This window comes from Muntiacus reevesi, chromosome 13 (genome assembly GCF_963930625.1).
Source record: "Muntiacus reevesi chromosome 13, mMunRee1.1, whole genome shotgun sequence".
Classification (NCBI taxonomy): Eukaryota; Metazoa; Chordata; class Mammalia; order Artiodactyla; family Cervidae; genus Muntiacus; species Muntiacus reevesi.
In genome coordinates this window covers 16,722,492-16,746,541 of record NC_089261.1, presented here as the reverse complement: position 1 = coordinate 16,746,541, position 24,050 = coordinate 16,722,492, and the positions used below count along the sequence as shown (strand labels likewise).

Here is a 24,050-nt window from a genome sequence, read left to right as displayed (position 1 = left end):
CACAGCCTCAAATGCCTCCCCTACAAAGGAAATTACTCAAACTCTGTTTCTTGGCGTACTCTTTCTGTGGATGCTAATAGATGTTTTAAAAGAGAATGGGAAGCAAAAAAAGGATTCTGAAAGGAAAATAGGGTGGGAAACTGGGTTAAAGAAAAAGAGGGTTTTTTAATTGCAGGACTTTCAGAACCTTTTGTATGTTAATTGGGGGTTGAATATTTAAGACAGGGCACAGGTTGACTCTGGAGATAGAAACAGCTGCTCTCCTTTCAAACGGACCAGAAGACACCTACAGAGAGTGATTATGCTTTTAATTTACATATATATTCACATATGTATGATTCTACTGAGCTTGAAAAACAAAGTCCTCTGCTCAAAATATTTCTAGAAGAGGAAATATTAGATACATTCTCTGACAACCCCATAGGAAGTCAAGAATTTGAAGAAAGAAAAAAAAATTCTTTTTTAAATTCAAATTAAGAACAGAAGCTTTGGGGTCAAAAGGTCTGAGTTCAAATCCTTATTTTTCCACTCACCTGCTGTGCAACCTTCATTAACTAACCTCTCTAAGCACCATTTTTTTTTTCCATTTATTTTTATCAGTTGGTGGCTAATTACTTTATAATATTGTAGTGGTTTTTGCATGATACATTGACATGAATCAGCCATGGATTTACATGTGTTCCCCATCCTGAACCCCCCTCCCACCTCCCTTCCCATCCCATCCCTCTGGGTCATCCCCGTAAGCACCATTTCTTGCTGTTTCATTTCCTCACACATGAAATGGGGTTTATAATAACCATTGTCCCTATTTCACTGGGACACAGAGAATTAAGTGATAATACAAACTCTTGAAAATACTTAGTATGCTTGCTGGCACACATAAGTCACCTGCCCTCCAAAAATATTAGCCCCTATCATCATTACTCTGGTATGCTGTATTTCCCAGATTTATATGACATGGGAACCTTTTAACACAGAATATCCATCAGCATCTCAAAGGATGCCACAGAACCAAGTTTGAGAAATGCTAAGTAAGAGGAGGTCCTACGAAAATGGCATCCTATGATGAAGACAGACCAGACCCAAAGAGTTCATTAGGAGCTCAACATCATGAACATGGTCTCTCTGCCCATCTCTCAAAATCCAAAATGGTACATCTGGAGACGTGCCAATTTCCCAGGACCACCTGCAAAGCCTTGGTGTCTGGGTCTCCTGCTCACCAAGTCCCAATCCCAGCCAGGGCTTACAGAGTGTGAGGCTGACCTTTGTCTATTCAATATGAGGTTCAGCTAGCTGAATATCACATGGAACTCTTATAAAGACTGCCATTACATTGACAGCTACAGGCAATGCTTCCCTGTCTCCTCTTGGGGCTCATTCTGCTCCCATCAAATGCAGTTACAGCCATTTGAATTTCAGTGGATGTCAATAGTAAAATCAGAGTCACCCTCTCCTTAGCACTTTCAATGTGCCAGGCAGTGTATAAGCACCTGAAATGCATCACCTCATTCAACCCTTACAAGAACTCAAGAGGTCAGGTCTGCTACCATGCCCACATCACAGATGAAGAGAGTGCAGTTCTAAGAGATAAAATGACTTGCCCAAGTTCTCACAGTCAGTTATGATCTGAACCTGAGCCAAGTCTCCTGAATGAGGTTCATCTACTTCACATCATCTCCTTTTTCTCATGGTTTCTCTCCCTCTCCTGCCTGCTCTCTGCAATGAACTCTGAGAAAGAATGGGATGGATTTTGGCGGGGTGGGGGAAGGCCAGTCAGACACACTGATTTTCAGAAAAACAGCTTTCTGCTCATTGATGTTCAACAAATTGGCCTGCTTCCAGTATCAGAACTAGTGGTTGGTGGGTAACTTAAGAAAGTCCCAGTGAAGAATCATAAAGCATAATGCCTTCATGTCCTAACTGTTTTAGTTTCATCTAAAACAAAGTAAGTCATTTGTTCGCCAATCTTTGGAGGCAGGGAGAAGACTTTGTCTTGGAGCATGGGAACCCTGATGGAATTCCCTGTCTCTTTCTTACATTAATCACAACCATAATATATTACCTCTGATATACAATTTCAATTTCTTTAGAGTAGAGCACTTGAAAGAAGGCACACGTGAAGGAACCTGAGTACCACATTCTTTCAGATTATTGGGATTTTTTTTTTTTTTTTTTGCATATCTTCTAGTTTTCGTCCCCTAATTTGACAGCATTTCTTTGCAACTCACCTCTTCAAGTCTTTTCAAAGCATTTAACTTAGTTGTCACAGAAACGACTCCTCCCTTTTAGCTCTTGTATTTCATCTCTGATTTGTAATACTTAATTAAACTATATGCTCAAAGCAGAACAAGATGTAGGAGCTGTGATCTTCCTCCAGACATCTGCCCAACTGGTTCCCTCACATCCTTCAGATTGTGCTCAGAGGTTCCTTCTCAGTCAGAGGAAATGACCACACTCCCTTTTCTTTCCTGCTCATTTTTCCCCATTTCTCTTCTAATCATCTCAGGTACTGACCATTTTATTTCTTTTGCTTATGGTTGTCTCATCCCATTAGAATGTAAGTGACATGATGACAAAGATTTTAGTCTATTTTGTTTGCAGATTTATCTTCAGGGCTGGGCACATAGTAGGTCTTCAGTAAATATATGCTGAATGAACAAATGCTCCAACTTAGAAGGAATCTTTGCAAATGTAATTAAAGCATCTCTAGATGAGATCATCTTGGATTATCCAGGTGGGCCCTAAACCCAATGACAAGTGTCCTTAAAAGAAACACAGAAGAGAAGAGAGGCCCATGTAAAGACAGAGGCAGAGAATAGAAGGATGCAGCTACAAATCAAGTGATTCCAGGAGCAACCAGAAGCTAGAAGTGGCAAGGAAGGATTATCCCTTGGAGGGAGTGCCACCCTGCTAACATCTTGATTTCTGACTTCTGGGCTATAGAACTGTGAAAGAATAAATCTCTGTTGTATAAATCAGAAAAAAAAAAAAAGAAAAAAACAATGCTCCAAAATGGTGACTAGGAATAAAAGCTAATATCAAAGAGATCTGAAGAACTTCGGTGTTTTAAAGTGAGTCACTAATTTCGAAGGCAGACACCTACCTCTAAGGTTTACCAAGAGAAGTACAACCTGACCTTAGCACCCCCAGTTCTCCCTTCATCCCCCACCTCTTCCCAGATTAGGAAAGAAGGCAGTCACAGCATAATGAGTCATGTTTCATGGTGACGGTATTTCCCAACCTCCACTGTAAGGTGAGGTGGTGCAGTGGGGGAGTTATTTTGCCTACCTGGAGGCCAAGTAAGGAGAGATTTTTCTCTTTATTTTGGTTTTCTATTTTTTTTTCTAGAATGTGCCGAGGTATTTTTTTTCTAGAATGTGCCGAGGTATTTTTTTCTATTTTTTTTTTTTTTCTAGAATGCGCCAAGGTATTTTTTTTAATATTTATTTGTTTTAGATATTTATTTATTTATTTTAAATATTTATTTATTTATTTGGCTGTGTCAGGTCTTAGTTGTGGCACTCAGAAGCTTCGATCTTCATTGTAGCATGCTGGATCTTCAGTTGTAGCAATGCAAACTCTGAGTTGCTGCATGTGGGATCTAGTTCCCTGACAGGGGATCAAACCCATGTCCCCTGCATTGGGAACATGGAGTCTCAGGCACCGGACCACCAGGGACGTGCCAGTTTCCTTATATTTAGGGCTTGGGGTTTGTAGGGCATCTTAAGTCTGGCTGATACCTTTCATCAGATTTGGAAAACTTTTAGTCATTGTCTCTACAAATTCCTGCTTCAGCCATAATCCCTTCCTCCCTCCTCCTTCTGAAACCCCAATTAGACCTTCTCAATTTATGCTCCAAGTCTCTTCCTAATGTTATGAAGTTACCATCCTGTGTCTCTCCATTCTTAATTTTGACTATATTCTTCTGACCCACTTTCCAACTGACCAAGTCTCTTCAAACTGTCTAAATTGCTGTGTTCTTAAGTCACTTTTTTTTTCATTTCTAGAACTTCCCATTACTTCTCTTTACTATTTATAATTTTCTACTGACATTCTTAATTTTGTCTTTTATCTCTTGTACATAGTAATCACGGTTATCTTACGGTCATTGTCAGATAGCCTCAATATATGGAGGTTCTAGGGATCTGTTCTTTTGTCCATTGTTTTTGCTGGTGGTCATTTATTTTGCTCACCTCTCATGTGCCTGATAATCATTTTCTTGTATTGCATTTATAAGCCAGATGCTGCATTTGTAAGCCGGTTTGTAGAAATAAGCTGAGGCCTAGAATGATGTTATTTTTCTCCAGGGAACACTTGTGTTTACTTCCTCTGGGTCCCTGTGGAAACTAGTAATCTGAGGTCACCTCCATACAAATTCAGGGATTTCAGGAATGCTGACCTTCAGTCCCTGCGAGAGTCTGTCTGCTTCCACCTCACCTTTGCCACTAGGAGGCAGCCAGTCATGATGCCACCCAACAGGAAGGAGGATTCACCAAAGGTCTCTTCCCCTCAGCTAGCCCTAAGATCTGCTCCCTGTGCCCCCAGCCCTAGGAGGGTGCTCAGCCTGTTCACCGCTCATCACACATGGGACTGACAGATATTGTCTCATCTTCCTAGATCTCCAGCCTCCCCAGATTCTGGTGAATTTTCACTACTTGTTAGCTCTCTGATGTCTTGAAGTAATGTGTGTGTATGTGTACATATATATGTATACGTGTGTGTGTATACATACATACGTGTATGTGTATATACATATGTCCCTCGTGGCTCAGACAGTAAAAATCTGCCTGTAATGCAGGAGATCTGGGTTTGATCCCTGGGTCAGGAAGATACCCTGGAGAAGGAAATGGTAACCCACTCTAGCATTCTTGCCTGGAGAATTCCATGTACAGAGGAGCCTGATGGGCTACAGTCCATAGGGTGGCAAAGAGTCAGACATGACTAAGTGACTAACACTTTCACTTACTTTTTTTCATGGGCATATGTGTATGTGTGTGTGAATATATTTTGTCTAGTGGGAGGGTTGGTTCAAATCACCTCATCTGCCACTATCAGAAGCAGAAATCTCTTCATTCCTGTTGTCAGGGCCTGGCTGGGGTAAGGTGAGTGAGGCATCCAGGCCCCAAATGTCAGGATGTGCTCACTCTCAGGTCCACACAGATGTAGGGCTGGTACCTGTGCATCCTTGGCAACTTACAAGCCTCTCTCTCATGCCAGTCCTGATCTCTATATGTTTGCAGAGGTTCAAATACCTGGGCAGACTCTAATACATGAACTTATATCTAGAAAATAGGCTGGGGAATACAGACTTTGTTTCTTTATTTACTTCTAGGTTGTTTAATTGTTCTTATGTAACCAAATATCATTTACGATGCATCTTACATGCATCCTCTCAAGGAACTCTCATAGCAATCTTAATAAATAGGTACCATAATCACCTTCAGCTTGCCTAGAAGGAAACAAAAGTACACAGAGATTACAGAAATTTCCTGGCAGTCCAGTGGTTAAGACTCCACGCTTCCGATGCAGGGGTCTCAGGTTTGTTCCCTTGTCTGGGAACTAAGATTCCACATGCCATGCAGTGCAGTCAAAATAAAATTTAAAGATAAATTTTTTTAAAAAGTATATGCAGATTTATTAATATTATCCATGTTCCTAAAACTAAGGTGATGCAGCCAGGTTTTGAACCCAGGCAGCCAGGTTCCTAAGCCTCCACAACACAAATAGCCACTGATACTGACTCTAGTTAAAAGCACTAAATTCCATAGTTTTCCAATTTGAAAAACATGGTGCAATATAAAAGGGAAAATAACGCTTTAATTAATAAATACAAATATGTTCTACATTCTAAAATTCTTCAGTCAATGGTCGAAGCTGCCTCTAGTCCATCCTGAGGCAGGGGAGAAGCAGGGCCCTGTGGCCCCTTCCTCGCTTCCCTGGCCTTTTCATGCTTCCCAGCACAGAGGAAAAATGACCCAGGGCCTAGTCTCAGATATGTCCAGGGGCCAGACCACTGCCCGGGCCACATCGGTCTGCCTGTTGTTACCATGTCAACTCAGGCCTTTGTCCGCGACACGGTGCCCGACTCCCATTACTCACTCTGTCCTTTCCTGTCCAGCTGTGCCAATAAAATGATTTATCACAGGAACTTGGGACGGGCTGCCAGGTTCTGGGCAGAGGAAGGAGGCATGGGAACTATTTTATGAAATAAAGGCCTGGCTGCCAAAGGACACAATTCACAGTCTCAAATGCCTCTCCCACACACTCTGAATATTGCATTCATTCCTTCATTCACTCATTCATTTATTCAACACATGTTTAATGAGGACCTTGTGCTGAGCCAGACATGTGGGATACACTGGTGAACAACAGAGGCAAGGCCTCCGCACCCTGTTCAGAGGTCTGGGGGACGGCAGACACGGAACAAGTTACTTACAGGTGCATTCAAGTAAGTGGGCGAGGTTATCAAGGCAAGAAGCCAGGACCTCAATTAGGTGATCATTTTTTTTATTTTGTCCATACCGCACAATTTGTGGGATCTTAGTTCCCCAACCAGGGATCGAACCTGTGCCCCCTGCAGTGGAAATGCAAAGTCTTAACCACTGGGTCACCAGGGAGGACCTGAGGAGGTGGTCCTTGAGTTGTGATGGGGCTCAGGCCAGGCTGCCCCAAGATGTGTTACTCTGGCACGCGGATTACTTTAAACTGAAAACAATCAGGGTCCAAAAGTTTCAGGAAGAACCTTTGAACCACCCTCTTATTACCTAAAAGAATTTAAGACAGGAGGCCTGTTTCAGGAAGAAGCTATCACTATAGACAACTGGAGTAAATTATTGGATGCGGTGGACAGAGAGGAACCATTTTTCAAAGCCTACCGTCCCGAATGTTTACCAAAATTAACTCTTTTTAGTTCCCTGTGGATTGCCTTCCTTCCACTTGAATCTTCAGACCCCTACCTGCTTCTCCTTAGTCCAGAATACACACACACACATATATAAATACATATAAACACCTCATCTAGCCTTACTGTCTTTGGAATTCTTCATTATGTGGACTCCTTGTGTGTGTGCGTGTTCAGTCACTTCAGTCGTGTCTCTCTGTGACCCTGTGGACTGTAGCACTCTGGGCTCCTCTGTCCATGGGGACTCTCTAGGCAAGAATCCTGGAGTGGGTAGCCATGCCCTCCTCCAGGGAATCTTCCCAACCCAGGGATTGAATCCATGTCTCTTACATCTCCTGCATTGGCAGGCAAGTTTTTTACCACTAGCGCCACCTGGGAAGCCCAGATTCCCCATGCACACATAATAAATTTGATTTTCTCCTGTTTATCTCCCTTATGTCATTTTAACTGCAGGCAAAAGAACTAACGGGAGAAAGAAGGGAAATTTCCCCTCCCCAACAGCCGTAATCTGAAGACAGAATAGGAATCAGCTCTCCCAGGACAGAGGGGAAAGAAAGCCAGGAAGAGGGTGTCGCAGAGGTAAAGGTCCTGAGGTCAGAAGAAGCTTGGTGTTTGTAAAGATATAGTAAGTCTGGGGAAGAAAGCGGCAGAGTGGAAGAAGCTGGGGAGATGAGCAGGGACCAGATGACGCAGAACCTTCCAGGCCCTTGTGAAGAAGTTGGCCTTTATCTAAAACAGCTTGAGAAAGTCACGGAAGGTTGTAGAGGGAGGTGGGTCAGGATCCTATCTGCACTCCAGGACGACCACTAAGGAAAACAGATGAGGAGGGGTCTCTGCACAGAATGAGGGAGGCCACTTAGGAACCCACCACAGCACTTCTCAGACTATTTGCAGGGACAAACCATTTTCTCCACAATCCATCACAAAACCAATGCTCTTGTAAAATACAACACAAATTTGCTTGGATGTCACAGCAATGTCACATTGTTATAAAGGTTTCTAAACACTAAATCCCAGTTTCTCTACTTACCCACTGTGGACCAGTAATACTTTGTTGACTGTCACCAGCCTGTAGATGACAGTTTGAGTAGCACTGGGGTAGCACAAATGAGCTTGCCAAGCCAGACTCTGGTGTCCAAAAAGAAAGCAACTTTATCTTCTGGAACCTAGTTGAGCTTCTGGCGCCTGGTCTCTGACCAGGCTGATACAGGAAACGTTCTGAGCCCTTCACGGCTCAGACAAGCCCACAGGTTACCACTCACACGTCTGAGTGCTTCTTCTCCTCTGACTCCCTTCTGAGTCCTCTCCCCCCATCCCCATTCTGGGGACTCCTGCACACACCGGCCCGGATGGTCTTGATAGACAAGGCACTGCTTTGCTTAGCCTTCATCTGCCTCTGCCTGGTGCCAGCTCCTGCCCTGGACATAACGTGTCCTTCTTGGTCCTTGAGCTTATCCACTGTCCTGCACCGACCACCACTGAGGTGACGCTGCATCCCTCTTCAGTCCTCACCTGTTCAGCTCATCACTGCATCCTCTGCCGCGCAAGTTCCTACATCCTGGGACTGGTTCTGCCTCTGGACTTCCATCCTTCCCTCCTTCCCTGCCACTGGCTCCTTTCCACTCTCTCCGGAACCACACACAACCCACATGCTTTTGGCCAGCTTTCCCTCTTCCCAGCACACCTCACAGCCACCATGACCTCTAGCTTTCTTGCCACTGAGCAGAGCAAGGCTGCTGTCATCAGAGATCACAGGGAGCCAACAAGTCACAGGCAGCCCTTGACCCTTGGGTCTCTGTACTCATAATGGTGTCCCCAGCAGTCAACTTAAGGAGGTGGAGCAAATACATTTATAAAAAATTCTCTCTCTGCCTCTCTCCATCTCTTGCTCTCTCTCAAACTCTCTCTTCTACCGCTCCTCCTTTCCTCTTTCCATCTATCTCTCTTCCTGTTTCTTCCAGTCTCTCTTCTCTTTTCCTCTCCCTCCCTCTGTTCCTCCTCCCCTCATTTCCTACACATTCTTCTCCTCTGCCCCTCTCCCTCATCCCCTCTCCCTCCTCCTCTCCCAACTCACTTCCCACCTGGCCTCTAATTAGAGGTGAGAGGAGAAGAATTGGGTCTGGCCGATGTTGATTTTCTGAATCTTTCTGCTCAGAGCTGGATCAATCTTCTGGATTAAAGAGATGATGAATCACCACCCTTATTATCAGCTCCTCTTCTGCCACCCGTACCCTGGGGGAAGTTATTAGATATGAGTGATGCTCACCAATATTTCCAATTCCTCCTCTTCCAAGTGCTCCTCTGCTCTTGTGAATTAGACATGGTCCTACAAATTGCTGTGGCCAAAAAAAAAAAAAAAACTGTCAGGAGCAACACCTGTCGCTTCTGGTGGAAGCATCTCAGAGTTGTTGGACAATGGGCAATTCTCCCTTTTTCCTACTCCTGCAGCAATCACAGAAGCATGTTCCCTTGATACGGGAGATTCAAAAGATCAAAGCTGCCTGAAATGTTGAACCAGTCACGGAGTACAGCTGTCCCTGGGCATCACCAAGATTGAAGCAGGCTGTGTGTGAACACAAAATTTTGTTTTGAACCCACTGGTTGCCTGTTACAGGAGCATTGCTTGCCCTGACTAACATACCATGTTATTGGCCCAAGCAGTGGATGGTGAAACTGAAAAGAAAAAGCACTCAGTAGCTAATAGCTCTGCAGGTCATCCTCCAGGGGAGGTTGTGGCCATTCTCTGTGCTCTAAATAATGGTGACCTATTTTGTAAAGGTGGTGGCAGCAAAGATGACAGAAGTGGATAGATTGGATACAATGTGAAAAGAGACACGCCTTAGTGAGGGACTAGATTGGGAGGATTAGGAGAGGGATCAGGTTGTGTCCTGGTTTCTGTCCCAAGGAGTCAGGAATATAGAGCCACTGGATGAGATGCAGAGGACCAAAGAACATGCTGACCACATTTCTTGGTCCCAAGAGCTCTGAACACGGCCCCTTACAGCAGCTGAACAAACAGCCTTCATTTGGGGCACTCTCCTGACTCCAGTTTGCAGGCTTGAGGCTGAGGTTTCTCGGTTGTGTGGCAGATGCTTCGAGGAAGAGCCAACAGGACTCTGTTGTAATCACTGCCATTTATAACCATCGGGAAAATACCAAACTACCAGGAGGACTGCTGTATTCCAAAAACCGCTGGTATTTGAACACCTGAGAGAGCTGCCAGTGCTGAGGGTTTGATAGATGGAGAAGGCAAAGAAGAGTGTCTCATTTCATTGTTCATTGTATCAACTAATTACCTGGCTTTCATCCATCAACATAGGATGTTTAAAAGGAGGAAGTCCTGAACTTGAGATCCAGAGGCCTGGGTCTTGGTTCCAATTCTGTCATTCATGACCCTGGGTCAGGTATTCCCCTCTCTGTGTTTCCCCAGCCCCACAAGCAGAGGTTCTTCAGCAGGCTCCTGTACGCTCCTTGGAGATCCATGAATGGGCCTTAGGGATCCCTAGAAATTATATTCAGAACACTGTTTGAGTGTGCAGATGTCCATATATTGAAGAAGAGGGTCCATGCCTTTCATCGGATCCCCAAAGAATTCCACGAAGAAAAAAATTTTAAATTGCTGAAAGTGGAGATGGACACACCAGAGGGTTGTGGGGAATGAGGTGAAAGGAGCTGGCAGGAGCCAGATCATGAAGGACTTCTCAAGTCATGCTAGGGAGCCTGGCACCATCCAAAATGAATACAGGAACCCTTTCTGGATCTTTTCCAAATATACCCAGTCTAGCCAGAACAACAAAACAGAAATATTCAGGGACAGGGCAGACAGAGGATACCTGAATCACCCTCCTGCTTATTCATCTAACAGGCATTTGTTGGGCACCTGTTGTGAGCTGGGAGCAGATACTATAGGCTGCAATGTTGTGATTAAAAAAAAAAAACAGTGAATGGGACAAATGGGCAGAGGAGTGTGTGTTTGTGTGCACTGGTGTGTGATTGAGTCTGTGTGTGTGCGTGTCTCTGTTTATGTGTGTGCCTTCGTGTGTGTCCGTGAATATATGTCTCTGTGTATGTCTGTGTGTGTCTGTGTGCACTGGGTGTGACTGAGCATATATTTATGTGTGTCTCTATAGATATGAGGGCCTTTGTGTGTGTCTATGAATATATGTCTCTGTATGTCTCTGTGCGTGTCTGTGTGCACCGGTGTGTGATTGAGTGTGTATGCATATGTGTCTCTGTATATGTGTGCCTTCGTGTGTGTCTGTGTGTCTCTGCGTATACATGTGTGTTTCTATGTGTGTTTGCAGGTATGTGTGTCTTAGTGGGTATCTCTGTGTCTGTGAATGTGTGTTTGTGTCTTTGGGCATGTCTGGGAATGTGTGTTTCTGTGTGTGTCTCAGCATGCGTCTGTGTATGTGTCTCTGTGTGTATGTGTCCGTGTCCGTGGCCTGTGGAGCAGCTGTGGGCTCGGAGCCCCATCATAAGCTCTTCTCCATCAGAGCCTGACTCCAAAAAGCTCCAGGAAACAGCTTGCATCAAGTTTAGGAAGAGCTGACACTAAAGCTGCAAGGCACATGAGAAGGATGCCAGGGAGCAACAGTCCGGGAACCAAAAAGTCATGTTCCTAAAACACAAGCCTGGTTTAGCAGGGGCTGGCTGCCCCAGTTCTCCTTGAGTCTCCTGTCTCCACCACTGCTGACAGCCAGCCCTGTACTGCCAAGATCTGAAAGCATGCTGGATGTGGAATCCCTAGATGTCTCCACGCCACGCTAAAAAAACGTATATTGTCATCCAAAATTCAAGCTGCCAAAACTAAAAAGTTCTTGGTACATCTAGTTACTGCAAACTGAAAAGGCTTTGAATATCAGGTGCCTTTCATCACCAGAAAGCTGTGAGACACTGGCCTCGATCTGAAAACTTTGAGTCTGGACAGCATAGCACAGGGAAGTGGGGAAGGAGCAGCCAGGAGCAAGGGTCTTAGGGTCAGGATGGACAGGTTTGAACCAGTGACTGATGTGTGCCTCAGTCTCCTCCTTTGTCAAAGGTGACCAGCAATAGCACTGACCTCCGAGGGCTGTGTGAGAGTTCAATGAGTTAAAATGCAAAAGGACTTGCATAGCAAAAAGGACTTCCAAAAGGACTGGTACACAGTAAGCACTAAATAAATACCTTCTATTGTTATTTTTTATTATTGTTGTTCACGAAAAATGATTTCCTCATAGTCATTTGAAACTGTACATTGCTGCGGAGAAAAAAGAGAGGGAGGGAGGGACAGAGAGCAAAGAAGACAAGAAAATAAGATGTTACACATCTACCCATTAATGATACCAGGCAAGAGAAGGGTACATCAATTTTTATGACACATTAATATAAATATTTTATCATATGAGAACTAGCTTAGGCTATAATATATCTTTTTCTCAACTGTAAGGCATTTTTTTTCTTTTCTAAATTAATTATGCCATGTTTCACTTGAAAAGAAAGAAGGAAGGAAAGAGGAGGGGAAGGGAGGAGGGCAGAACTTGGCAGAAATCCTCCCTCCCCCTCCAACCCCTCCACATGGTGACTGACATGCCGGTGCACCAATCCGTGTAGTTGTTTTATAAGCTCCTGAGGATCTGCCTTTCATCAGCTTCTTCTGGCTGCTCGAAAACAATCCTTGAATCAGGTCTTCTCAGCTCCATCTGACAGCCAAATAGGCTGAGGCTAGAGGTTAAGTGACTTGACGCAAACTAACAATAGATGATACTTACAAGGCCAGCCCCAGCTCCTCTGATACCCTGCCCAGGAGCACGCCTCTCAAAATTCTCCACTTGTCCATCCAGCCAGCAGCACTGGGAGTCCTGCTCCGAGCCTGGCCTCATGATCCGCACAGCAGACACAGAAATGAATAAGCTAGCCTTCTTTCATTGGGGCAGGTTAGAGTCTGGTTTCAGGAGATATTTTGAAGGGCTTTCTCCTAGAGGGAGCTTCATTTTTTAAAAAATTTTATTTATTTATTTATTTTTGGCTGTGCTGGGTCCTCCCTGATGCATGGGTTTTTCTCTAGTTGTGGAGAGCAGGGGCTACTCTCTAGCTGCAGTTCACAGGCTTCTCATTGTGATGGCTTCTCTTGTGGAGCACAGCTCTAGGGCCTGTGGGCTCAGTAGTTGTGACTCCCAGGGTCTACAGCACAGTCTCAATAGTTGTGGTGCATGGGCCTAACTGCTCCTAAACAGCAAGTGGGTTTTCCCCAGATTGGGGATCGAACCTGCGTCTCTTGCATTAGCAAGCAAATTCTTTACCACTGAGCCCTAGAGTGACCTTCTGAGACACAAGGAAGCCCAGGTCCCAGAGCCTCAGGGTCACACAGTCCTGTGGTTGAGTTCTGACTCCTCCACATCCTGCTGTGTGATGTTGGGAACTCTATCAACCTCTCTGAGAGACTTTTCCCCCAAATGTCAAATGAGGATGATGATGATGATGATGACAGTGCCTAATTCACAGGGCTCTTGTGAGTCTTACATAAAACATTTCCTACAGAAACACTTCGCCTGTTCTCAAAGAGACGCCTTCTGAAAGGCAAAGTTGATAGATTTCCTCCCTGATGGGTCTGAATATCTTGAAAGGAGATTTAGACAATTGGCAAGGAGTTGAGGGTTGAGTTAGTGGAAAGTACATAGATAACAAAGTCAAGGGAAAAACAAGGCAATTATTAACTTCAGAGAGAACAAAAGACGTTGCAGGAAGGGAAAGTAATGAGTTGACTACATCAGCGCCAGCAGCGCACACCACTTACAGTCCGGGTAATATAAATGCTGAATATTGATCCAACAGAAATTACAGCGGATCTGGGGGGAGGGGCACCAGTGCACGTGGGCACAGGTGGGGGCTGAGGAAGGAACGCTAACTCCTCACCTCCCACAGTAGAGAAGCAAGGGGTAAAGTCTAGACTGGAATCATCAAGGAGTCACAATACAAGCAGGCTACTTAGAGACATACAGGTAAATCAAATAACCCACCCAAAGGGCAAAAGTGGTTGCTTTGGGGGAGAGGGAAGGGAAGAACGGGGTCAAGAGACTGTTGTTTTATAGAACATGCTTTGCAGAGCTGCCTGAATCTAAACAAGGATTTCTCTACCTCAGCATCACTGGCATTTGGGAAGCAGCTGATGCTTTGTATTGGGAGACATTCTTATCAGCCTGCCTCTTTGGCCCTTACCCGTCAGATGCCAACAGCAGATAACACCCCCACCCCCAGGTGTGACAAACAAAGGTGTCTCTAGACATTTCCAAACGTCCCCGGGGGCAACACACACACACGTTGAGAACCACTAATTAAGCACATTTATCAGTTTAGTTCAGTCCAGTCGCTCAGTTGTGTCCGACCCCAGTTTGCGACCCCATGGACTGCAGCATGCCAGGCTTCCCTGTCCATCACCAACTCCTGGAGCTTATTCAAGCTCATGTCCATTGAGTCGGTGATGCCATCCAACCATCTCATCCTCTGAGGTCCCCTTCTCCTCCCACCTTCAATCTTTCCCAGCATCAGGCATGTATAACTTTAATTTTTTAAGTTTTTGATAAAGTACTTAGTGCAGTGACAGATGCATAGTTAGTGCTTAATAAATGGTAGCAAGGATTGTTATTTCCTTGACCTTGCTGAGGCTGCCTTCTCAATCCATCGACAGGCATTCCCTGCATCACAGGAAACAAGCCATGCCCCAGTGAGCTCCTAATCCTTCATATTTGCATACAATACCACTGCCACTAATCATATTAGTATTGATGACAATAACCAAATACCATCTCTGGGCCTGGCACAGCATGAGGCACACAAGAGGGTAAGTGCATCCATACACATCTAGCAATACCTAGTTGCCAAGCTCTTGTACATAATCAGTGTTAATTTCATCCTCACAAGTGCGAGAGGGAGGGAGGAGGATTGTTCTTCTTGGTTACTATGAAGAAACTGAGGATCAGAGAAGCTAAGCAACTTGCCTAAGATCACAAAGCTAGTAAGTGGAAAGGCCTTAGCCTCAAACTTAATTCTTTCCAACTCTAAGGCAAGTCAGCCCCCATCATACTTGGGATCACACCTAGATATTCATCAAAGTCACTGGGGAGCTTTTAAAAAATAATGATGCCTGGACTGTATCCCAATGGCCCAAAATCTGTAGTGGTGGGACCCAGGCATTTGCATTTTTAAAAACTTCCCCAGGTGACCCTGATGCACAGGGAAAGATGAGAAGAAAAGCCCTAGATCAGTGCTTCTCAAACTGCAAGGTGTAAATGAATCCCTCATGGATATTGTTAAAATGCAGATTAAGCAGATCTGAGGTAGGGCCTGGGACTGTGCATTTCTAACAAACTCCCAGTAATGCTCCTGCTGGTGCACAGGCCACATTTTGAGCAACAAAACATGGACCTGCTGCGTGTCCTCACTTGCTAACTCTGCCTGCCGGGAGGGTTAGGAGTTCCCGAGGGAAGAGGTAAAAACTGAATTTCTTCTCCCAGGAACAACAACGACAAAAACAATACCATTTACTGAATATCTACTATGTGTCAAACACTGTGCTAAATATGTTTTAAATAGATGAGCTCGTTTAAACTTCATAATAACCCTATGTGGTAGTTGCTTCTATTGTCATTTCTTTTTAAGGTGATGAAACAGAGACACAAAAAATTTAAGTAACTTGTTCAAGAGCAATGCAGTTTGCCAAGTAGCCAAAAGTCATACCTGAATATCTCTTAGGACAGTTGATCCCTGGCTATCCTGCCTACCTTAATTCAACGCCATTCTCCACTTATGCTGTGCAACCTTAGGAAAACCACTTGACCTCTCTAGCTTCATATGTTCCAATTGAAAACTGAGCAAAAAAGGTCATCCCTAGATAACTCACACCAGGAAGACACATTTTGATGTCAATTAAGACCACGTTCCTGAATGTGGCATTCACCCTTCAAAGAAGAAGCATGTTACAAATACCCTTTCTGAGAGCTGGAGGTGGGGGAGGATGTTTTGTTTTTAACCTTGAGCAGGTAGGTGGGATTCTGGCCCCAGGGAACACAGCTGTGTGAGGGGCTGTGAAGCCGATAGGCATACCTGCAGAAGAAGATAAGGTTTTCACCATCTCCAATGACTGGAAGCTTATTAAGGAGGGGTGGCGGGAGAGATGCTATCTCCCCAGCTGAAATATCAGCTGTTTCATCTCTGGCAGTGACTCAGCCTGGGCAGGGGGAAGAGGCAGCAGGGCGATCAATTACAACGCATCCAGCTCTCCACAGAAGCTGAGAGATGCCACCACCCACAGCTGGTAGGGCTGAGCATCCGTTCAGGTGTGGATGAGCAGTCTAACCTTTCAGGGAAATTAGATGAGTTGCAGGTTCAAACTCTTTCTCAAGGAAGAATTTGTATCCAAAATTACAGAGGCAAGAGACAGAGCCAGAAGGCCCGTTCCAGCACCTTCCGGCTATGTGAGCCTGCCAGGTCACTGGACCTCTTGGAGCCTCAGTTTACTCCTCAGGAAAAAAGGGCTTCCCCAGTGGCTCAGCAGGCAAAGCATCCACCTGCAAGGCAGGCGACACAGGAGACTCAGGTTTGATCCCGGGGTCTGGAAGATCCCCTGGAGAAGGAAGTGGCAACCCACTCCAGTATTCTTGCCAGAAAAATCCCATGGACAGAGGAGCCTGGTGGGCTACAGTCCAAAGGGCACAAAGAGTCAGACGTGGCTGACCACTAAGCATGCGAGCACAAAAAGAAGAGGCCATCTCGCCTGATGTGCCTTCCTCTTTGGGCTGTTTGAAGATTTTCTAAATGACAATATGTATTTTGCATGAACCTGGTTGTATAAAGCAAGTCCAGGTGGTACCTGAACTGATATGTTAATTCTAACAGTTATGTGTTGATTTTATGTGCATCAGGAAAAAATTACATAAACATACATACAGTTATTGTGGGCTTTCCCAGTGGCTCAATGATTTTTAAAAAAGACAAAATCCACCTGCAATGCAGGAGACACAGGAGATGTGGGTCAGAAAGATCCCCTTGAGGAGGACATGGCAACCCACTCCAGTATTCTTGCTGGGAAAATCCCATAAACAAAGGAGCGTGGCAGGCCACTGTCCATGGGGTTTCGAAGAGTTGGACACAACTGAAGCGACTGACCACCGCTACCACGGTTATTTTATTACTGTTGGTTTCTCTTACCTCCATCTGCTTTATTTCACCTCAAATCAGACATTACCTTCAGACATTGCATAAATGCACTAATTCACTCATTGTGTGTCTCCTCCTCACTAGTCATCAGAGGTTTTCTCTTTTGGTGCACTGATGTACTCCAGTGCCCAAAATAGTATCTGGTATAATGTAGGTGCTCAGCAAATATTTATTGAATGAATATCAAACCATGAGTTCACTTGATATGATTGCTTGGGGTTGGGTCAAGTTACTTTGGTTTTCAGTTTTGGTTTTTAAGTAAACAGACTTAAAGAATAGTCAAGATGGCATGCAAAAAACCCAAAGTCAGGGGACCACCAGGTGACAGATGCTTAAATCACTTGGTAGCACCACCGGAGTGTCAGGGGGCATTGACTGCAGCAACAGCAGCAGTCCTTGGGGGGACAAAGGAGTGGCTCTGGGTGAATGCCAGAGCCCCACATCAGCCACTTGTACCATAATGGAATCCCTCCCAGTCCTGTCCTGTTTCCCAGCACTCCTGTGGGAACCAAGTGAATTAACCAAGTGGAACTGTTCTGCAACCTTCAAGAGCTACTGACACAGTAGTGAGGCACTGTTACTATATAAACACTTTGGGTGTTGCCCAGCCTGACCAGCACAAGGATCTCAACTCATTCCCAGGGTAGGTGTTCTCCAAGGGGAGTCTGAGTGGCTCTGGGGTGAAGCCAGACTTGAATTCAAGTCCCAGTAGTGCCACTTGGCACCAGTGTGGTCTCAACAGTCTCTGGACCTCGTTTTCCACACTCAACAAATATTTTTGGCTCTATGTTTATAAAATAGGGATAGCATAGCTGCCCTGAAAAACAACTGATCCATAAACAGCAATAGTAGGTCTTAGGTCTCTGAAACAACCTATTATGTCCACTGTACAGATGGAGAAACTGAGGCCTGGGAGATGGGATGATTATAATTCTATAGCTAATAAGAGATGGAGCCTTGCCTCAAACTCAGGCAGATAATCAAGCTCCAAGGTTGTTTACACTAAGCTACACTGCCTCCCTTTTAAAAATGATGTGGGTATCTACAACTATTGTCTTCATTCATTCATTGAAAAAACATCCATGAGCAATGACTGCGTGCCTGGCACCGAACTAGTCACTGAGGAATGAATGTCATGAATTGGACAAGTTCCCTGCTCTCAGAGGGGAAGCCAAGAGTAAACAGTAGATGCTACAAAGAACAATGGATATGGGGGCTCATTCTGATGGTCAGGGAAGACCTCTCTGAAGATGAGACATGAGTGATCAGAAGGGATCAGAAGAGGTTTTAGGAAGGGAATTCCAGAAGGAGGTAGTAATTAGTGCAAGGTCCATGCAGGGGACAGGCTTGACATATTCAAGAAGGCAGGGATGGCTGAAGCACCATGAGAGCAACAGTGACAAGAAGAACCAGGAATGGCCGGTAGGGGGCAGATCAGGTAGGGTTCTATGGGCCTGAGTAATCAGTATTTAATCTAAGTGCAGGAGGAAGCCTTTGGGAACTTCCCTGGTGGTTCAGGGGTGAGGAGTCTGCACATTCACTGCAGGGGGCATGGGTTCGATCCCTGTTCAGGGAATTAGGACCCTGCAAGCCGCATGAAACTGAAAAACTGAAATTGAAGTCATTCAGTTGTGTCTGACTCCTTGCAAACCCATGGACTGTAGCCTACCAGGATCCTCCGTCCATGGGATTTCCCAGGCAAGAGTACTGGAGTGGGTTGCCATTTCCTTCTCCAGGGGATCTTCCCTAACCAGGGATCGAACCCAGGTCTCCCGCATTGGAGGCAGACGCTTTACTGTCTGAGCTACAAGGGGAGTCCAAGTGGTGCAGCCTAAATAAATAAATTGTTTTTTAAAGAAGAGAAAGGGTTTGGAGGCTTAAGCAATTAAACCACACATCTTATTTAAGATTGTTCTGAGAGCAATATGGATTAAAGGGGGGAAGGGCAGAAGCTGAAACATTAATGGAGAGACTATAACAGTTGTTGGTACAAGAAATGATGGTGGAAACAAAGGCTTATGTACACCAAAAACCACAAACAGAAATGTCCACAGCAGCATTATTCATAACAGACCCAAGCTAGAAACAAGTCACAGGCCCATCAACAGAAGAATGTATAAACAAAATGCAGGACATTCACCCAGTGGAATACTATACAGCAGTGAAAAGGGAGAAACTACCGCTACTCACAAAAACATGGAAGAATCTCCCAACACAATGTTGAGAAGCCAGGCAAAAAACAGTACATGCTATTTAATTCCATTAATAGGAAGTCAAAATGGACAGAATTAATCTACCATGATGGGGGTTGGGGTGTGGTGACCTGTGGAATGATACCAACTGGGAGGGAGCATGAGAGAGCCAGCTGGCCTCTGAGAAACACTCTCTAGCTTGCCCCACACGGTGGTTATATGAGTGTACTGCTATGTAAAATTCATTGAGATCTTAGGATCTAAAGATCACTTAAGATCTAAAACAAGAGAAACAGTCAAAAGAAAAAAACGATGATAGAGTGGGTCAGGCTGGCAGAAGGGAATGAACTCGACAGGTCCCTCTCTTAGGATTCTGAAAGTGAAATCGGCCTCCTGGGACTCTGTCCTCTGACTTGTGAACTGCACTCTTTCCCATAACTGAGGCTGCTTCCCAAATGAGAGATGACTCCAAGGTACCCACAGCGAAAAGAAACAGGATTCCCCAGAGTGTCGGAAATCCCCAGCAAGAGATCCAGAACAATGAGGTCTGGCTCCCTACTCTGCCCACTGAGCCAGGAGGGCTTGGGCTGTGGAGGAAGAAAAGCTTGATCCCATCCAAGGAAGCCGCTGCGGACAGCCCTGGCCGCTTTTAAACAACTTTCCATCTCTGTCAACCCAAGAGCTGCATCAGACCTGGAGAAACTGGGCAGCCAGACTTGACTTCTTCTGCCTGTTTTCAACCTGAACTGCATGCACTGTGTTCACATCAAAATGAATGCAGGTCAGGGCCCTGCTGCTCGGGGAAGCCTCCAGAAAGGCTCCCGTGGGCCAGTGGAAGAGTGGGTTGGGAGGTGTTTGGCATCCTTGTTGTAAGATGTGTCTTTAATATCTCTTTAAAACTTTAGGAAATTATTTAAAGCATCAAGAAGAAAAAAATGCATTATGCATACAATAATGATACACACACAAAGACACATACACAGACACACACACATACAAGGGCTTCCCAAGTGGTTCAGTGGTGAAGAATCTGCCTGCAAAGCAGGAGATGAGGGTTCAATCCCTGGCTCAGGAAGATCCCCTGGAAGAGGGAATGCCACTCCAGTATTGTTGCTTGGCAAATCCTATGGACAGAGGAACCTGGCAGGCTACACAGTCCTCAGGGTTGAAAAGAGTCAGACATGACTGAAGCGACTGAGCATGCACACATGTATGCACACACACAAATGGGGTCCCTTCTCAACTGCCTTTCTTTACTTAATAACTGATTTTGACTATCTTCCAGGGCTGTTTGAGAGGCTTCAAGTGCATGTTTTATTAGCTCCATGTAATGTGTGTGTTAGTCCCTCAGTCGTGTTCAACTCTTTGCGACCCCACGGACTGTAGCCCTCCAGGTTCCTCTGTCCATGGGATTCTGCCGGCAAGAATACTGGAGTGGGTTGCCATTCCCTTCTCCAGAGGATCTGCCCGACCCAGGGATCGAACCCAGGTCTCCTGCGTTGCAGGTGGACTCTTTACCATCTGAGCCACCAGGAAAGCCCTTATAGCTCCATAATAAGGTAATAAGCAATAAAGTTGGAATTCATTTGTTACACACTGTTCCAAGTCTTTATACCTTTACTTCTCACCTCAACCCTATGAGGTCAGTTCTATAATTATCATCTCCATTTTACACATGAGGAGACTGAGGCTCTCCAGAGGCCAGCCCAAGGACAGGACATGGTGCTGTCTTAAATACATGTGCATCTGACATCCAGGTCTGCCCTTGATCAGCACGTGTGACAAAGCATGAATAACTGAATGAGAAAATAATTATTATTGCAACTAAAATTGATAACACACTTTCCTGTGTGCTAGACACTGCTGAATGCACTTTATGTGTGTGAACTCCTTTGTCTAACCCCTCATTTCATCCTCACAATGAGTTTATAAGCTATGGACTAATTGTGTGTGCTCAATTGCTCAGTCATGTCCAACTCACTGCAATCCCATGGACTGTGGCCTGCCAGGCTCCTCTGTCCATGGTATTTCCCAGGCAAGAATACTGGAGTGGGTTGCCATTTCCTCCTCCAGGGGATCTTCCCAACCCAGGGATCGAACACTCATTTCCTAAGTCTTCTGCATTGGCAGGCAAGTTCTTTACCATTGAGCCACCAGGGAAGCCCTAGGTACCAATATTGTCCCCAGTTAAGTGAGGACAGTGACAAATGAGAAAACTTGAGGCATGGAGCAGTAACTCGATGAATACATGAATATAAGAATGAACGAATGCTGACTTACATTAAAATCCCAGTCATCTGGTCTCTATAGAGCGGTGACCTGACAGTCCTTTCACCTCTCTGAGCCACACCTCTCCCTGTAAAATGGGGAATTAAATCACTGCACCTGCACTTCACAGGGAGGTGCTGAGGAGGAAGCGAGTCTGTGTGCATCAAGAAAGCACCTGGCTAAGGTGCAAAATGGGCAAAATGAAGCTGGCAAAGGAAGTGAAAATCCCTTCATTGCTTGGCCTGGTGACCTTGGGCAAGTCACATAACTTCTCTGAATCTCATTTCCTCAGCTGTAAAGTTGGGTTATGAGTACCCCCACACTCCCAAGGTGGTGATGAAGGAGCCTGCAGTCAAGCCTGCAAAGCCCTTTAGCTCAGCCAGTGACTGCCTCAGAGAAAGTCTCATGATGGATGAGTGGCCCTCACCCAGCCAGACCTGCTTTCCAGGACAGCTCACCGGCCAAAACGGACTCCTTGGAGGCAAGTCCAACACAGGCCTGCAGCACCAACCTTTCAAGCTGTCAGACAGGTGGGGCACGACGCAGTGGGGGCACTCTTGCTTCCCCCAGATGAATAAATCATTACAGGAGAGTGTTACGCATCCCACCAGCATCCATAAGGACCTGAATTATGTATAAAAAGGCAGCGAAAGCAATTTATCCCAGGCACGTGCAAGTCATAAAATGGGAGTTCTCGCGTGCCCGAGACAATTTTCAGATATTGCAGTTTTTATCAAAGCAAAAAGGCCCTCTAAAGGAGCGCCCTGCCTCACGGATGCGGGGATGCCTTAATCGGGTTTATTTATTATCAGAGGAGAGTAATCTAACTCTCCCTCCTGGTTCTGCCACCTCCCTCACCCACTGCCCCAGCCTGGCTGCTTCTCAGCTCAGGAGTTCTGGATTTGGAGGATAAGCTGCCCAGAGAAACCACCTTCCCGGTAGAAAAGCTGCTGGGATCAGGGGAGTGGGACCAGGTATGCGCCAGATGCCTGGAGGGAGATGGGAGAAGGGAGTAGGAACTGCAAGAAGAGAAAATGGTCCAGGGGCAAGAGCTCTACTCTAAGCCAGAGTTCCAACGCCCCACTTTCTTTTTTTTATTATAATTTTTTTAATTTACTTATTTTATCTTTGGCTGTGTTGGGTCTTCAATGCTGTAGGGGCTTTTCTCTAGTTGCAGCAAATGGAGACTACTCTCTAATTGCAGTGTGCGGGCTTCTGGTTGCAATAACTTCTCCTTGCAACGGCTTCTCTTGTTGCAGAGCACAGGCTCTAGGGTGTGCGGGCTTCAGCAGTTGAGGCTCTCAAGCTCTCGAGCACAAGCTCAGTAGTTGCGCACAGGCTTAGTTGCTCCAAGGCATGTGGGATCTTCTCAGATCAGGGATTGGACCAGTGTCTCCTGCATTGGCAGGAGGATTCTTTACCACTGAGCCACCAGGGAAGCCCGAGAGTCCCACTCTCACCGCTGATTGATCACATGTGGGGAAACCACGGCACCGCAAGGCTGAGCAACTACTTGCTCAGGGTCACGTGAGGAGAGAGAAGAGAAGCTGGAACAACAGTGCAGTCAGGTTGACAGACATTTATTCGGGGCCTTCGGTGTACAGGTGCTGGGGATACACAGTAGAGATGTCCATGCACAAGTGACTTCCGGCTGCCCCTTCCAACAGTTGCCCTCTGTCTCTGGGCTTCCACTCTGGGTTGCTTTGCCATGGATGCTCAGATGTGCCAAGTGCACTCCTATTCCAGGGCTTTTGTACTTGCTGTTCCTTCTGCCCGAAACTCTGTTCCTCCAGATCTTTGCGTAACTGACTCCCTCCTTTATGGCCTCTGCTTAAATGTCACCTTCTCAGGGAGGACTTCCCTGGCAAGCCCTTCCCACGCCCCAAGGCTCCAGCCCCTTGTCGCATGTTGGGTTGTCCTGAAGCAAACAGTGACAGAGTGTGGAATATAGGGGGGAAAGCAGGTTTGAGGAAAGGGGAGAAAATCAACCATGATACAGTTTCAACAAAGCCTCATTCATACAGATGAAGAACTCTGCAAGCAAGGGTTATACCCCCAGATGTCCTGAGTCAGCCTGAAATGTACCTCCTCCAGTCACGGTCCCTGGATGCAGGTTGTCCCGGAAAGGGTGTGAGCCTGGCAAGGTGGCTCTGCGGCTCAGGCTGACCCCGAAGGACCTGACAGGCGCAGGCTGTCTGGTGACTGCCCTCCCACAGCCAACCAGCAAGTCCTTCCTTGACAGGCCATGTGGGTGAAGCATCTGCTTGTTTACAACACACCTGATCTGCTTGAAATCTCATCCCAGCACTTAACCATCACCCACCCAGTATATGTCTATGTTGCTTTTTTTTTCCCAGTCTTTTATTCATTAAAATAGTATAGAGATGCAGTTGTTTAAGTGTGCCAAAAAGTAAGAATCACCTGGACTTCATGTTAAAAAAAAAAATAGATTCTCAAGAGTCCAACACAAACTGTACAAATTGAACAGATAATCT

The 24,050-nt window shown here is 45.6% G+C and overlaps 1 pseudogene; it reads left to right on the top strand.

The window, feature by feature from the left end:
• LOC136145463 (cytochrome b-like) overlaps positions 1 to 23,810 on the top strand; it is a 52,786-nt pseudogene extending 28,976 nt beyond the window's left edge.
• Positions 23,811 to 24,050: the final 240 nt, after the last annotated feature.